The sequence below is a fragment of the Macaca thibetana genome, chromosome 12 (assembly GCF_024542745.1).
Source record: "Macaca thibetana thibetana isolate TM-01 chromosome 12, ASM2454274v1, whole genome shotgun sequence".
Lineage (NCBI taxonomy): Eukaryota > Metazoa > Chordata > Mammalia > Primates > Cercopithecidae > Macaca > Macaca thibetana.
In genome coordinates, this window is record NC_065589.1 from 21,929,349 (window position 1) to 21,946,558 (window position 17,210).

The window sequence follows — 17,210 nt, forward strand, 5'->3', positions numbered from 1 at the left end:
AAGCGATCCACCTGCCTTGGCCTCCCAAAATGCTGAGATTACAGGCATGAACCACCGCACCCAGGCCCCTCATGAAACTATTTGACTCTCAAGAATAAGGAATAGGGAAGCCTACATTTTTCCTTGGAGAGCACATTGTGGTTTTCACTCTCTGTAATCACCGCCAGATGTTACCAGGATCTCTGGAAGGAAAGGGCAGAGGGGCTAGCTGTGTGTATGGCAGTGGAGCTGCTCCTATCTCCCCACAGCTGCCTACCTCACCCAGAAGCTGCAGGAGCACTTTCCAGCTTCCCGTGCACCCAGGGCTGGTAGAGGACAGAGGGGCCTGCACCAAAGGTGTCCTCATCTGTTTCTTGCTGCCTCCATGGCCTTAGAGGAGAGAATTTACTTCTTAAAATTGACCTTTGATAAATGGGACAGAAATAACTATCACTTCCAAAAAAACTCATTAAGCTTCCTGGGAAATATGGATGTAAATAAAATATTGATTAAAAGCTAAAAGGATTTTAATTAGGTTACTTAGTTTAATAGTTTAATTTGGCAGAAACAGACAACTTGGACAAGGTTCTTTGTGTAAGCACATTTCAATTCACTAATTAAAATTTCAGATGGCAATCTGAGATTAGCAAAGGGATCTTCAAAGGCAAGCAAGATGCCCATTTATTTTATTTTATTAAAAAAAAAAAAAAGCAATTGCAAGATGTTACTTTGAGTTCTCTCTTGGAAATAATGTGAGTGCCTGAATATATTGTAACCCACTTTGGTCCATATACCAGCTGTAATTAATTTATAGTGAACAGGAAAGATAATTTGGTGGCAAACATCACATAAATTATACTTTTATTAAAGAATCTCCTGTGTTTTTAACAGAATGGAGAGAATCGGTTTTTCGCAGATCCAGTGTTATTAAGTAGGAGAAATTAACTCCTAAACATGTAAAACTCATAGCACAGAGAAATGTTATTTATTCACCCCAATTCAGCTAGTGCATAAACTATTTTGAAAGGAGACACCCAGTGAACCTCTATTTTGAGTCCCTATTAGGTAATTAGATATCGATATACTAAATGGCATACTTCAAGGTCAGAGCTATGTCTGTGCTCTGTTTAACACAGTGCAGCACAGAGAGTATATCAGTTGGGGATAGTGATTACAAGAACAGACTCTAGAGTCACATGCCAGGGCTCAAATCCTGGTTTGCCACTAAATAGTCACATGACCTTGGGCAATTTAAATAGCATTCCTATGTCTTAGTTCCCACATGTATAACATAGAAGAGGTAATAATTTTACCGACTTTGCAGAATTATGATGAGGATTAAAAGCATACATTTAAAACAGTAAGTGAAGCTGTGGAATGTGATCATACCTAATAAATGTCAGTTCTAGAAATATGTAAATTAGAGTGGTAGAATTGCAGAAAATTGAAAATTGTTATTTTTAATGGGAGACAAAGAAAAAGAATAATCATCACGGACTATATTTTAAGATAGATCTAGATTCAAATCCTCACTCTAATGTTCATTAGCTGTGTGTGCCTTGAGCAAGTCACTTAACTGCTGTGCTTCAATTTCCTTTTATACAAAATGAGGATAACCACACCCCACTCAGAATGTTATGGAAGAGTCAATCATGTTAAGGCCCTATAAAAACTTGACCCATAGGACTTGTTCAACGAATGTTAAGTTACCATCTTTTCTCTTATACAATAAACAAAAGAATAGGGCCAGGCGCGGTGACTCACGCCTGTAATCCCAGCACTCTGTGGGGGCCAAGGCAGGTGGATCATGAGATCAGGAGATCGAGACCATCCTGGCTAACACGGTGAAACCCCGTCTCTACTAAAAATACAAAAAATTAACCGGGTGTGGTGGCAGGTGCCTGTAGTTCCAGCTACTCAAGAGGCTGAAGCAGGAGAATGGCATGAACCCGGGAGGCAGAGCTTACAGTGAGCTGAGGTCACACCACTGAACTCCAGCCTGGGCGACAGAGTGTGAGACGTCATCTCAAAAAAATAAATAAATAAAAATAAAAATAAATATAAAAAAGAATAGAGGACATATGTCTGGTGAACTACACTATAAAAATTTATAGATGTGGTGACTCAAGGTGGTGGCTTCCATTACTTTAAATTCTGTAGGAAGGACTTCAGTGATGTATTGATTTTATGAAAGCTACCCAAACACAGGAGGGCCTTCGTATGCCCTGATACAATCAAAATCCATCACTCATCCATTATAGGAGAGGCAGCATTTTGATTCACACACACATTAATTGTACATGTCAAAAATGCTGGTATTTACATAAAAAATCATCAGAGCTTTTGTACAAAAGCCATGACAGTGGGATGACAATCACTCCCTCCTTAACAACTTCAGAGAAAGTGCTGAAGGCACTAATCTCACCTCACGACTGTGTTTGTGACCTCAGCCCAAATATTTCACTGATATCATGTTAAGATACTGGGTTGAAATTCTTATGTGATGCTGATTTCCACGTAAATTTCCAAATACCTTTCATTGATACAAATGCAACTGAATGGAGATAAGACCACTGGTTTCAGAAGGAAAGTCAACATATTTCCTATGATTATCACCAGTAACTAAGGCAACCAGACACCCCTTTGTTTATTTTTAATAAAGTCTTTATTAGGCCAAAAATCATGAAGATGAAAAACAGAGAGAAGTGAGAGGGAAGCCTGTATATCAAATATTCAAAGAACTGAGATTTTTAATCTGGTTTTACATCCCTCTAATCTATGTAATTTGAATATTACAACCATTTTGGTATAGCCAAAGATTTCTCTTCATCATTCAAAATTGTCAATTCCTGTTTTGAAGGTCTTGGTTTAGCAGAAAGTTGGAACAAGTCGCCTTCCCAGAGTTTTATTTCTTCTAACACTTAGGTCAAATTTTTCTAATGTTCCCGTTTACTCCTTTAAAACTCAGCTGCTGTTGGAATCTGCCAAAGCCTTCTTCTTTCTTCCTACCACTTTCCGAACCCATAATCTGTGCCACTCAATTAACATGTATTTTCAACCTATGACATGTGCCCAATCTATCTTAATAACAACATGGATGAGTAAAAGAAGTACTAGGACCATGACCTTGTGAAATGTATATTATAGCTTGAGAGGCAAAAACCGATGTATACAAATAGAGAAAGTGTAAGACGACATGTAACGAAAAGCATAATTGTGTAGCTCAGGGCATATATGAACAGGATGACCCAATAAAATATGCTTATAAAGCCAGTTGGGGTTTCAAACTCCCTTTACTGGGAATGGGATTACAGGTCATTTCATTCTGCCTCCCACATGTACCATGTGCCACTCTATAGTAATGAAACGGAAATCACTTGCCATACACACAAATCTTTTCACTATTGAATAAATAAATGCATACTTAAAGTCCAACTTTTTTCTAAATTAAAAAAATCTAATTAATATTTTTTCCCCTGATTTGGTAAAGTATTATAGATCCTGTGGGGCAAACCAATTGGTGGCTAGGTTTAATGACACAAGGCAATCACTGACTGCAAAGGCTTTTTCTCCAACAAAAGCCATATTCTATTAGTATTCAGTAAATCCTTGAAACAGACATAAGCTCAAGCCACCAGGCAGCTCTTTGTCTGTCATTATTGGCTGTTCTTTGATGAAACTGCTATCTTGGAAAATGCATCTGCCTTCCTTGGGAGATTGTTAAGCACTGAAGAATGAATGAACCTGCAATTTCTAGGCTGTGTAGTTTTGCTCTGAATAGCAACCAATGGAAGAAGGTAAGTGTGGCATCTCTGATCAGCCTGATCCTGAAATAAGAAGGTTATACAACCAATTTCAAAGCCAGTTTTTGTTCATTGGGTAAAAATTCACTAAATCCCATATATCTCCTAAGGGACTCTATCTATTTTTAATTTTTTTCCTTGAAATTAAAAGAAAACCTACCCAACTAATAAAAACAAACCTTTAATTCCAGCAAGGCAAGATGATAATGCAATTTTAACTCAAGCTTCATTTGAAATTAACTGATTAGAATATCCTAGATGATGAAATGCTAGGTTAGTCATCTTTGGAAACTGAAGTTATCCTTTGGTGCTTGAATAGACATCTTTGAACATTATTCTTTCCATCTCCTCTAAATTTCACTTTCAAGTCCTTTCCTCTAGTCTCCAGTGTCATTGTGTGGAACTATAGTGATAGTGCCCATTGTTCCCCCAAAGTCATAGTTGTGTAGATTCATGTTTCCACTGTGAACTTCTGACATGAGATTATCAAAGATACATAAAACAGAGCAAACTGTCCTTTCTTATCTCCCCAATCACATCTTTATTTCATTGTCATTACTCTACATAGTCATAGGGCTGACATATAAAAATGGTCTAGACTATAGCTTCAATTTCTGCATGGAAACATGGCTTGTGTTCCTAGCATGACATCCATTAAAATGGTAATGTTAGATCGATGGACCTGTGCTGAGTCAAAAACTCTGCCAAGAATGTGTGAATGCAGGTAGCCTTTCTACCAGGGGCACAAACTGAAATAATTGTCACGTTTACTGAACACTTGCCATGTGTCAGAAACTATTCCAGGGACTCTGTATGTAGTGAGTTCAATTAATCTTTATATACTCCTGTGAGGTAGGTATTATTGTTATCTTCATATCCCATATGAAAAAAATAAAGAGAAGGTAAGTACCTTGCCAAGGGTTACACCACTAGTAAATGAAGGCAGAAGGATTAGCAGCCAAGTCTTGTGGTTATAGTCAGCTTCCTAAACTACTACTTACCTCGAAAACTACTGTAGGGTTAAAGCAGGTTATAGAAATGAGCAAAGCAGACAATCCCAGCTTCTGGTTGCTAGGTAGGACTATGGACTTTATATTGACATATCTATTCATATTACAGAAGAAACCTGAAACCTGGATTGCTTATGTTAAGTCCATTTGCTTTCTAAATGTTGAGAACCAGAACAAGACAAGAATGCCTACTCTCACCACTCCTCTTCCACATAGCACAGGAAGTCCTAGCCAGAGCAATCAGGCAAGAGAAAGAAATAAAAGGCATCCAAATAGGGAAAAATGTCAAATTATGTCTCTTTGTTAATGATACGGTTCTATACTTAGAAAACCCTAAAGACTTCACCCACAAGCTCTTAGAACTGACAAATGACTTCAGTAAAGTTTTAGGATACAAAATCAATATACAAAAATCAGTAGCATTTCTATACACCAATAATGTTCTAACCGAGAGCCAAATTAAGAACACAATTCCATTTATAATAGCCATGAAGAAAATTAAATACCTAGGAAGACAACTAACCAAGGAGGTGAAAGATCTCTACGAGAACTACAAAACACTGATGAAAAAAATCAGAGAGGACACAAATAAATGGAAAAACATTTCATGCTCATGAATTGGAAGAATGAATAGTATTAATATGGCCATACTGCCCAAAGCCATTTACAGATTCAATGCTATTTCTATAAAACTACCAATGTCACTTTTCACACAAGTACAAAGAACTATAAAATTAATATGGAACTAAAAAAGAGCACAAATAGCCAAAGCAATCCTAAACAAAAAGAATGAAGCCAGAGGCATTGCATTACCTAACTTCAAACTATACTATAAGGCTACAGTAACCAAAACAGCATGGTAATGGCACAAAAACAGACACATAGACCAATAGACCAGATTACAGAACCCAGAAATGAAGCCACACACTTACAACCAGCTGATCCTCACAAGTTCAACAAAAATAAGCAATGGAGAAAAGACCCTCTCTTAAATAAATGGTGCTGGGATAACTGTTTATCCATATGCAAAAGAATGAAACTGAACCCCTACCTATTACCAGATATAAAAATTAACTCAATATAAAGACTTACATGTAAGGCCTCAAACTATAAAAATCCTAGAAGAAAACCTAGGAAATACTTTTCCCCATATTAACCTTGGCAGATAATTTAAGCATATATCCTCAAAAGAAATTGGAACAAAAACAAAAATTTGCAAGTGGGACCTACTTAAACTAATGCACTTCTGCATGGCAAGAGAAACTATCAAAAGAGTAAACAGACAACCTACAGAATGGGAGAAATATTCACAAACTATACATCTGACAAAGATTCAAAATGTATGAGGGACTTAAATCAATAAGCAAAATGCAAATAAGCTCATTAAAAATAGGCAAAAGACATGAACAGACACTTCTCAACAGAAAACATATAATGACCCATAAACATATGAAAAAATGCTCATCATCGTGAATCATCAGAGAAATGCAAATCAAAACCACAACGAGATACCTTCTCATGCCAGTCACAGTAACTTTTGTTAGAATGTCAAAAAACAACAAATATTGGCGAGGCCATGGAGAAAAGGAGACACTTACAAACTGTTGGTGGGAATGTAAGTTAGTCCAGCCACTGTGGGGAGCAATTTGAAGATTTCTCAAAACTGAAGAGTTGAAATACCATACAACTCAGTAATTCCATTACTGGGTATGTACCCAAAGGGAAATAAGCCATTCTACTGAAAGGACACATGCAACCCTATGTTCGTTGCAGCAATAGTCACAATAGCAAAACTTGGAATCAACCCAAGTACTCATCAACGGTGGATTGGATAAAGAAAATGTGGTACATATATGCCATGGAATACTATGCAGCTATCAAAAAGAATGAAATCATGTTCTTCATAGCAACATGGATGCAGCTGGAGGCCATTATCCTACATGAACTAATGTGGAAACAGAAATCCAAATACCATTTGTTCTCACTTATAAGCGGGAGCTAAACATAAAGACAGGAATAATAAACAATGGGGACAACTAGAGCAGGAAGAGGAAGAGGAAGGAAAGGGCTGAAAAACTTCCTATTGGGTACACTGCTCACTACCTGGCTGACGGATTCAGTCATACTCTAAACTTTAGCATCACACAATATACCTTTGTAAGAAATTTGCACATGTATCCTCTTTATTCTAAAATAAAAGTTGAATAAGAAAAAAAAATTGCTAAATATTTAGTATTATTTTATAAATGTTTTTAAACACCATTCTTGAAAACAAACCACACTTCTAGGGACCACAAGTTCACAACCTCTACTTTAAACACACAGCGTGGCACATTAGACTACAGCACAAACTGCACGAGAAGCTGTTTACACTTGTAAGAAGAAATTTGCAGAATTGTCAAGCTGAGGCCCATATAGCTCATCTCGGCCAACATTCTATCCCAAGTGAGAACTGTAGTGCATCAGCTCATTTCATCACCTGGCCAAAAAAATTGTTAGAAAAATCTTCCTTCTATTCCATCAAAATAGTCCTTTTGGTGTTTGATTTAGGTGATCTTAGCTCTGATTCTCTGGAGATACACCACTAAAACAAATCTTTTTTTCTACAGAATACTCTTTCAGCTTTCTTTCAACTTCTTCATCTTCTATTTTATATTGTACAATCACAGATTCTTCAATAATTCCAGTGACATGGCTTTAAAAACTTACCAGCCTTTAAATAAAGGCAAATAATAACTTTTATCAAGCATCTAATATGTGCTATTCTGATGGTGTCCAAAGTCTTCTATTGATTTACAGTTGTCTACCATAAATATATTTTGAATATATATTGTTATATGTTTAACTTTATATGTTACTTCATAAATTGTATATGCCTAGATAATATACATTTGCTATCTCAAGGCATAATATATATTTAATTTAGTTCAAGGTTTCTCAACCTCGACACTTGATTGGGGGCCAGATAATTCTTTGTTGGTGGTGGGAGTTATACAATGTACATTATAGGAGGTTTAACTACATCCCTGGTCTCTCCCCATTACAGGCCAGTAGCACCTCTCAGTTTTAATAACTAAAAATGTCCAGGCATTGCTAATATTCCAAATGTCTCCTCAGGGGCAAAGTCACCCCTGATTTAGAACCATTGAGTTAGGGCAAGCTTTACCATTCAATGTTATAGATCTAAACGCATAGTTCAGATGTTCTTCTTGACAATTTCAAATTTGTTAGCCAGCTTCTTTAGACTTATTTAGATTGCTATGGCTTTTAGCTCTCCATGTGGCTAATGAGGAGTTTGTGCTGGGAACAGAAGTACAAGTTCTCCCACCTTGTTTGGTTTCCTTGTTCTACCATTAGTTTTACTTTTGATCTGGTGCCTCATTGAGAGAACCTTCTCAAGTTACTTCTCAAACCCACTTAACTGGGCCTGTTTAAGTTGAAGTATGTCATGATCCCCAGAGCACACAGGAGTGTGGGCACCAAGATGAAACCTTTGCTCCAACCCCATATATATATAGTATGGGGTATGTGACACATGACCATCTCCCAGAGAGCATGCCAGTGACAATCTGTAGAACAAAGATCACTTAGGTTCAATGAATTTCTTTCTCTCTATAAAATGTAAATATTAATAGTAGTTCTAATAATTTTATCTTCCCACAAAGAACTGTTTTGCTCCTCTCTGGGTTACATATATCTCACTTTAGAGATCATGGTACCCAGCAATGGAAACTCCAGGAACATTACCTTATTTGTTTCAGATTAAAATTTTCCACTAAAATATGAAACCCAAACAAGAGCAGGAAGGCCTTCTCATCAGTGCTGTGTCAGGAGGACCTTCACCCACCGAGGATGCTCCCTAACCTCCTCCTAGTGAGGTGTCTGGGCAGGTAGGTGGCAGGTTGAGTCCCACTGTGCTGCCAGATTTCGTAGTATTAGAATCCTTTTCCATTTTGTTAAGATATTTTCAAAACTCCGGTCTCCTCTGGATTTCTGTTCCTTTTGCCTCCCTAGGTCTATTTCCCTTCCTTCTTGTTACGGCTTCCTCCTCCCTTCTCTGTGCATGTGCTGGACTCCAGAGGGAACGTGTAACTCAGGCTAGGCTAATTAGTTGTTCTTGCTCCTCGGAATATGAGTCTTGCAGGACCCAAAGATGAAAACTATCATGGTTTATACCTCCCCGAGCTGCCTGCTGAATAGACTATCCATTCATTCCTGCTTCTTAGATTGCCAGAGTTTCCCTAATCCTCCCTTTCCAGGGCCTGTTATCCTGCACCTCCTCTGATTTTATAAGCCACACTAAAGCTAAAGTGGATGTCTTTTGCTTAAAGGAAATCTAGTGGATTGAAGCTTTAAATATACTAGCTCTCTTCGAGTTTTATCCTAACTCAAAACATGATCATTGTTCTTCTAAATCTTTATCCAAGAGGCACTGCTGAATCAAGATTCAGTATTCCTATATTAGACTCTCTCAATTTTTATGTACTGACTATCAATAAACAAAGTTTTAAAACAATTATAATAGCTCACATTACTGAGTGTTTATTACATGTTAGGCGCTGTTATATGTTAGGTGCTGTTATGTGTTAGGCACAATTAGGCTTGCCTTTACAGAGTGTTTATTATGTTAGGAAGCATTTATTTTTTGAAAAATAAACTTTATCTTGAGAAAAGTTTAGATTTGTAGAAAAATTGCAAAGATAGTACAGAAAGTTCTTATACGCTTCACCCACTTCCCTCCAATGTTGGCATCCTACATAACTATGCACATTTGTCAAAACTAAGAAAAAAGCAATGATGTATTGCTATTAACTACAACTGCAGGTTTTATTTGGAATTTACCAGTTTTCATCACTGTTTTCTTTCTGTTCCAAGATCCAATCCAGGTTCCATATGTGTTTAGAAGTGCTTTACTTTTATCAACTTATTTCCTTCTCACAGCAACCTATGATACAGGCAACATTGTTGTTTGTTGTTGTTGTTGTTGTTTTGGTTTTTTTTCCTGTTTTACATATGAGGAAACTGACACAGAGAACATAAGCCATTGGTGAAAGTCACACAGCAAGTGGCAAAACCAGGATCTGAACTCAGAACCCTGGCTCCCCAGCCTTTTTTTTTTTTTTTTTTGAGATGGAGTTTCACTCTTGGCCCCCAGGCTGGAGTGCAATGGTGTGATCTTGGTTCACTGCAATCTCCACCTCCCAGGTTCAAGTGATTCTCCTGCCTCAGGCTCCCAAGTAGCTGGAATTACAGGCGCCTGCCACCACGCCTGGCTAATTTTTGTAATTTTAGTAGAGGTGGAGTTTCACCATGTTGGCCAGGCTGGTCTCAAACTCCTGACCTCAGGTAATCCACCGGCCTTGGCCTCCCAAAGTGATGGGATTACAGGTGTGAGCCACCGCGCCCAGCCGAGCCTTTTTTTTTTAAACCTTTATGCTGTGTTCTTTCACAAACATGCAAAAGTATCTGACATTCTAATATACCACCCCCATTTTACTTTGAGATGGCTTGAGTGCGTGTGCATAGTTCCTAGTGAACTTCTCCCAGGCCTAGAGATGACTACAGCCCTTCAATATGCACATAAGCCATCTCTGGAATCATTCCTCCTCCAATTCTGCTGAGATTAGCATCAAAACTCAGCATGCTTTGGTGTACAGAGTTGACCTGTATTGAAAATCATGTTATTTATTTGTCTCTTTTTTTTTCTTTTTTTAGAACAAGCTTTCCAAACTTTACTGTGTGTGTGTATCACAAGATATACAGTTAAAATGCAGTTTCAGAAGGCTTGAGGTGAAGCCTGTGACTGTATTTTCATCAAGTTTCCAGGTAACGTTGGCACTGCCAGGCTGTGGAGCACACTTCCAAGTAGGGAGGCTTCTTATCAGCCACTGTCCCTCAGATTGGCTATGCTTCTCTTCTTCTGGATTATTCTGGGGAACAGTTTGCCTGGACTCAGAGAAGGGAACCATTTCAGTCTCTTGGGTCAGTGCCTTCTTTACCCATTTCAGGCACCAATGTTATTTAAATACAGTCTGTTATCTTTTTAATAGCTAGATTTCCTTTTTCCTTATAGGCATTATTAAAGCAGAGTATTTGTTTACTGGTTTTGTTATTTTATTCTCTTTCATTTGTAGATAATCCTGCCTCAGCAAGAAGTCTATGTCCTCCCTATTTTTTATAACCTAAATTCACCCAAAGATGTTTTAAGTGTTACATGCATTTTCTACAAGCCTTAATTTACTCTGAATCATTAACTTTCTTGTCATTACACCTGCTGAGTTTGTCACTCATTTTTATTTGGCTTAGGCCATCATTCTTCCCTCGGTCTTCCATGTATTGTATTTTAAAATATGAATGGATCAGAGGTTTCTTGTGCAGCCACACCCATTTCTTTTTTCTTTTCTTTTCTTTTTTTTTTTTTTTTTTTTGAGACGGAGTCTCACTTTGTCGCTAGGCTGGCGTGCAGTGGCGCAGTCTCGGCTCACTGCAACCTCTGCCTCTCTGGTTCAAGCAATTCTCCTGCCTCAGCCTCCCGAATAGCTGGGACTACAGGTGCCTGCCACCACACCTGTCTAATTTTTGTATTTTTAGTAGGTACGGGGTTTCACCATGTTGGCCAGGATGGTCTTGATTGCCTGACCTCGTGATTCACCTGCCTCAGCCTCCCAAAATGTTGGGATTACAGGCGTGAGCCACCACACTCAGCCACTGAATTCTTTTTATATCACCTTCCACTCCAGGCTCCTCCAGTTGTTTTCCTTATTGAAAACATTTATGAGAATGTCATCTCCTTTTCTGTTTCCTTGCTCCTCTTGGCTTACTTATTTTAAGAATGTCCATCTTCCATTGCTTTATAATTTCTAGCCAACCGAGACATTTATTTTATACATTTTCTTGGAACCTTTTGAAATTTGCTTTTATAAAGCCTGGTTCTGTGTCTGATATACTCATTACATTTGTGTTCTATAATTAGCAACTCTAACATGAGATCACTTCTTTCTTCTAAGTTTCCTGTTATTCAGAGCCCATCGACATGTCCTTCCTTGTAGGTTGGAATTAAATCCAGACCAGTCGTTCCTACCACTGCTTCCTTTACTTACTGAAAGATGAGAGTGCCAGCTCTTCCTTCAGGCTAAGCATTTGCATACTTTAGATTTTTTTTTAATGGAAGAAATGAAAAATCTCAGGCCATGCTCTGCAGAGCTGACCTGTGCATGGATGGGGACAGGCAAATACTCTGGAAAAGCACTGTTTCTCCGAGGGTTAGATCCAAGGGAATAGTGTCAATGACCTGAGAAGGTAGGACTCTCAGCAAATACAGCAGCTCCTCTGGGGCAGTCATGTTGCTGTCCATCACAGTGGCAGAGATGGCTGCTCTGTTTTCTGTCCCCATTACACTGCTCAATTAACAATTGCTCAAATCAAACTCCAACCATAATTTTAGGGTCCAAGAGTATGTTGTCCATAAATAAACAACCAAGCTCTGGGGGTGGAGCTTTCTGGAAAGTTGTGGGCTTCAAGCTAGTATGACAATGTGAAGAGAAGTGACAGGATGCATGGTTCTGGGGAGCAGCTAATATCAACTGGCTTCCCTGCTGTACATACAAACTGCCGATAGCTCTAGTGCAGGGGACTGTGGGTGAGCAGATGCCTTGATTCTTGCAGCACCCACTGAGCTTGTTGTCTATCTGGAGAAGTGGCTGGAGGAAAAAGCAACGGGAGGAGAGAATTATCAGTCATAGGGAGATTTACGTATTGGTTGCATTCTTTGGTTTTCTCCCAACAACTCAAACGTCAGTGATCTGTTGACATGTTGGTGACACTGCAGTGAGGAGTGAGAATATGCCTGTCTTTCTGGGGACACATAGACATGATGAAAGAGGTGTCAAAGGGAAGGAGGTGGAAAAGAGTAGCAGCCCACAAATGCACGCTCTGTGTGCCATGGGTAGATAGCGACAGGTCTGAGCAACCGGAGTCCTACATCCTCCAGGATAACCTATCTCATGTCCTCCACAAATTCAGGAGCAGTTGAGCCTCCTTCTCTGCCCTTTTCCATCACTGTTCCCATCCAACACTTTGGACATAAGTATTTAAATAACTTAATTTCTTTTCGATGCACTCAGCAACTTATCCTAAAACACTTTCAGACTTTAGTCCATTGCTCCTGTTAATTTACATGCATATTAAAATCACAGTCTAAAAAGATCTAGCTTTGAACATATAGATCTAATCTCAGATTTTGAGATTATCAAAATACAGAGTTATCTTATGCTGCATTACAAATTACTCCACAACATTGTGGTATAAAGCAACAACCTTTCATTTGCTCACCATTCTGGGTGCTAGGAGCTTAAGCAGGGCTCAGAGAAGCATTTCTCCACTCCCTATGGTGTCACCTGGGGTCATTCACTCATCTGTGTTCATGAGTGGCTAACTTAGGCTGGCCAGTCCAAAAAGGTTTGACATGCATATCTGGCTCTTCATGTTATTGAATGTGGCCTCTTTCTTCTTGCATGGCTAAGAGATAATAAGACGCTCAGCCAATCCAGTAGCTCCTCTGGGGCAGTCATGCTGCCATCCTTCACAGTGGCAGAGAAAGCTACTCTGTTATGAAAGTCTCCGAGTAGTCAGATTTTGCTCCAGCTGTCCATTGCTTGTAACAGGACAATGATTTATGATAATTTCTCATAGTATTGAGGTCTCCTATATGGTTGCTGCCAGGTATCAACTGGAGTATAGTTATCCTAAGGCTTAACTGATCTGGATGCCCAAAAGCTTGGGCCCAGCACTGGCCATTGATGTTGACTGTTTCTGGGAGCACAGCTGTAAGCATCACCGGGAGCACCTACACCTGGCCTCTCTATGTGACTTTGACTTCACACATCATGGCAGCTAGGTGCTAAGAGGGAGCATTCCAAGAGTGTGTGTCTCAAAAAGCTCAGACAAGAGATTTCTAAGCTTCCTATGACCTGAATTCAAAGTGACACTGCATCACCCTGGCCACTATCTATTAATCAAGAGCAAGTGACAGGCCCAGTCCAGATTTCAGCAAAGGGAACTCCCAAAGGCATGCATAATAGAAGGAATGGCTGGTGGCATAAAGGAACATTTTTGGCTACTGGCATCACAGACTTTGTATTTTATTTTATTTTAAGTTCTGGAGTAGATGTGCAGGATGTGCAGGTTTGTTACATAGGTAAATGCATGCCATAGTGCTTTGCTGCACCTACCAACCCATCACCCAGGTATTAAGTCCAGCATGCATTAGCTATTTTTCCTAATGCTTTTATACTGCTGATGGAAATGTAAATTAGTTCAACCACTGTGGAAGACAGTGTGGTGATTCCTCAAAGATTTAGAACAGGAAATACCATTTGATGTAGCAATTCCATTACTAGGTATATACCTAAATGAATATAATTTGTTATAAAGATACATGTACACGTGTATTCAATAAATGCAGCACCATTCACAACAGCAAAAACATAGAATCAACTCAAATGTCCATCAATGATAGACTGGATAAAGAAAATGTGGTACATATGCCCTATGGAATACTATGCAGCCATCAAAAGGAATGAGACCATGTCCTTTGCAGGGACATGGATGAAGTCGGAAGCCATTATCTTCAGCAAACTGGCACAGATTTCTTACATGGTGGCTTGCTTTCTACAAGCAGGACTCTAAGAAGACAAAGGCACAAGCTGCAGATATCTTAAGGTCTGGCTCCTAAAGCCACACAACATCACTTCCACTGCATTCTACTAGACAGTCAGTCAGACAGGCCATATTCAAGGGAAGGAAAGATAGACCTCACCGCTCCAGGGGAAGAGTGGCAAATCTTTAATCCTTGACATCCTGCTAAAACAATTATATATATTGTATATATTGAAACACAGATGTTTCAGGCATTCTCATGTAAGTTCCTTAATTGAAATAAAAATGGACATATAATAAAATATATCTATTTTTTCTATTAAAAACACTAATACTGACCTAAGGCCCTAGGTCTTCTTCATGAAAGATTCCTGGCCACTAGAAATTTTTTGAGTAAATTTTCCAAGTTTTTATTTTGAAGAACTGGGGGCCTAATAAACAGAAAATCATTTTGAACTCTTTGCTAATGAACACATAGAATATGACATTTTATTTGCCTTTCAATATATTGACCAAATGCCTCAACTAATCGTGATAGCAGTAAACATCCTATAAGTAAAATGAACATGAGTATGAACTAAACAATTCTGAACTGATTGCTGTCCTTAGAAATGTAAGATTTAAGTTTTGATGATTTTTACCCAGGTATCTTTTTTTTTTCTATTTATGCTCTTTAAGACACTTAACACTTCTAAAATAAACTAAAATATCCTCTCTAACATAAAATCTCACAGAACCTAAAAACTGTATCTCTATTAGGGATTTTATTTTCTCTATAGGCATCCAAAATATGGCCCAACACATATTTTCTGAAACAAAGTGATGGAATGGGGGCATAAAGTCAGATGACAAGTAGTCGTAAAGTCAGATTCATTAACTGTCAACATATTTATTGAACACTTACTAAGTACTGAATGTTTTGTTAAAAGTTACAAATCATAAAATCAGAATACAATCTGCCATTTTATTATGATTTTATTGTGATTTTATTTTTTATATTTAATATTTTAAATCCATGTATAATATATGTCTACAAGTATGAAAATATGTAACTTTCACTTCTAATTTGAAACACTGCAATTATTGGCTCAATAGTTATAAAATAGGATTCTGATTCTGAGCTTCATGATTCTACTCCAGTATTCTCTGTTTTCTTTCATTCTTTCAATTACTGTAGCTTTAAAATATGTTTCTGCTTGATTTTTTGTCACTTTAATATGTTGTTGTCATTTTAATATGTAATACAGTAATAGAGGGCACTATTGTTAAAATTTGGGCTTTGAGGTCAGCCTGTCTGGATTTGAATCTAGGCCCCATCACTTACCTGTGTTTCCTTAGAGCTGTTACTTCATCTTTCCTTGTCTGAGTTTAATCATATAAAAGTGGTAATTATAATAATATTCACACCTGATAATTTAATAAAAATGTGTTTGTATTGATTAGAAATGCAATCAATGGTAGGTCCTATAAAAGACCTACCATTGGTCTTTTACAGGTAAAAGACCTATAAAAGAAAGATGGTAGGTCCTATAAAAATGTAACCAAAAATACCCTAATACAGTTGAAGTTAATTTTTGGTTCCTATGAAGTCAATTGGTTTTGATTTGGTATGATACCATTCTACAGGATTATTCAGGCTGTACTCTTCAGGGGAAGGGGAGAGAACTCAGATGATCTTGGGTGAGAGGATTTATACACTAGATCTTACAGTGATGCTTATCATCCCACTCACCTCTCATTGGATAGAATGTGATCACTTGCTCACATCTAACTACACAGGAGCCTGGGAAATGCCATCCAGCTGAGTTTCCAGGAGATAGAAAGGATTTAGTGAACTACTAGCTAGTATCTGCAACATTATACAAAATTCCTATCAAAATGTTTGACACAAAAGTACATAATAAATATTAACCATTGTGATTATTATTGTAGACATGCGGATATGATCCAGCACTCAGCCCTAGACCATTAAATGGAAGAAAACAATAAAATGTGGCAGGTGATGTTATGTGGGACTATAGCATAATAAACAGACCCATGACCAAGTCCAGGAGAGTCGAGAATGATTATATTCCAATGAAGTAGCATTTAAAGGTATACCGGAAGAATGTCATACTGAAAGTAGAATTTGGTCTCTTAAAAGGAAGGAGAAGAGAGTTTCAGGCAGTGAGGTCAAAGTTCTAGAAATGAGAGAGATGAGACAGATTTGAAGAAATTGGATAAGTTAGATGTAGCTCTAGTTGTATATGGAAGTAGAGAATTGGCTAAGGAGAAAGTTGAGTCTAGAGTTGAAAGAAAGGAGGCAGGTCATGAAGGGTCTTAGAAAACCCTAAAGTTGCCTTGACATTATCTTGAAATCAATGGGAAGTTAGTTGAGACCGAAGGAGAGTGGAAGCTTTGAGAAGGAATGGATAATGACAACCAAAAATAGGTTGTGAGATAAAGAGTGAGTTCCAAATTTGATAGTATTTTAAGAGTGAGAACTGACAAATGATAGAAAATCACTGTAGGTTCTGAGGCATGGTGTGGTCAAAACAATGGCTTTTTCATGATGAGAAGTAATTATCTTAGCCATTGAATGAATGAGAAGGAGTAAAACTAAGCACATTAGCTAAGAAGCTGTTAGAGTAGTCCAAGCGCATTTTTTTTGAAAGCCTTGACTGTAATAATAGAAGATGGAATGAAAGGAAAGAAATGGAAGACCATTTCAAATAAAAATAACTGCAAGACCAAATCCTTCATTCAAAATTATTATATCAAA

At 38.0% G+C, this 17,210-nt stretch overlaps 1 long non-coding RNA gene across 1 annotated transcript in view; it reads right to left on the reverse strand.

Moving 5' to 3' along the window:
* Positions 1-2,625: 2,625 nt before the first annotated feature.
* Positions 2,626-17,210, reverse strand: part of LOC126933021 (uncharacterized) — a 260,067-nt gene continuing 245,482 nt past the window's right edge. Inside the window, exon 5 of the long non-coding RNA XR_007718394.1 lies at positions 2,626-3,806. This is a non-coding gene — a long non-coding RNA (uncharacterized LOC126933021). The remainder of the gene's footprint in view (positions 3,807-17,210) is intronic.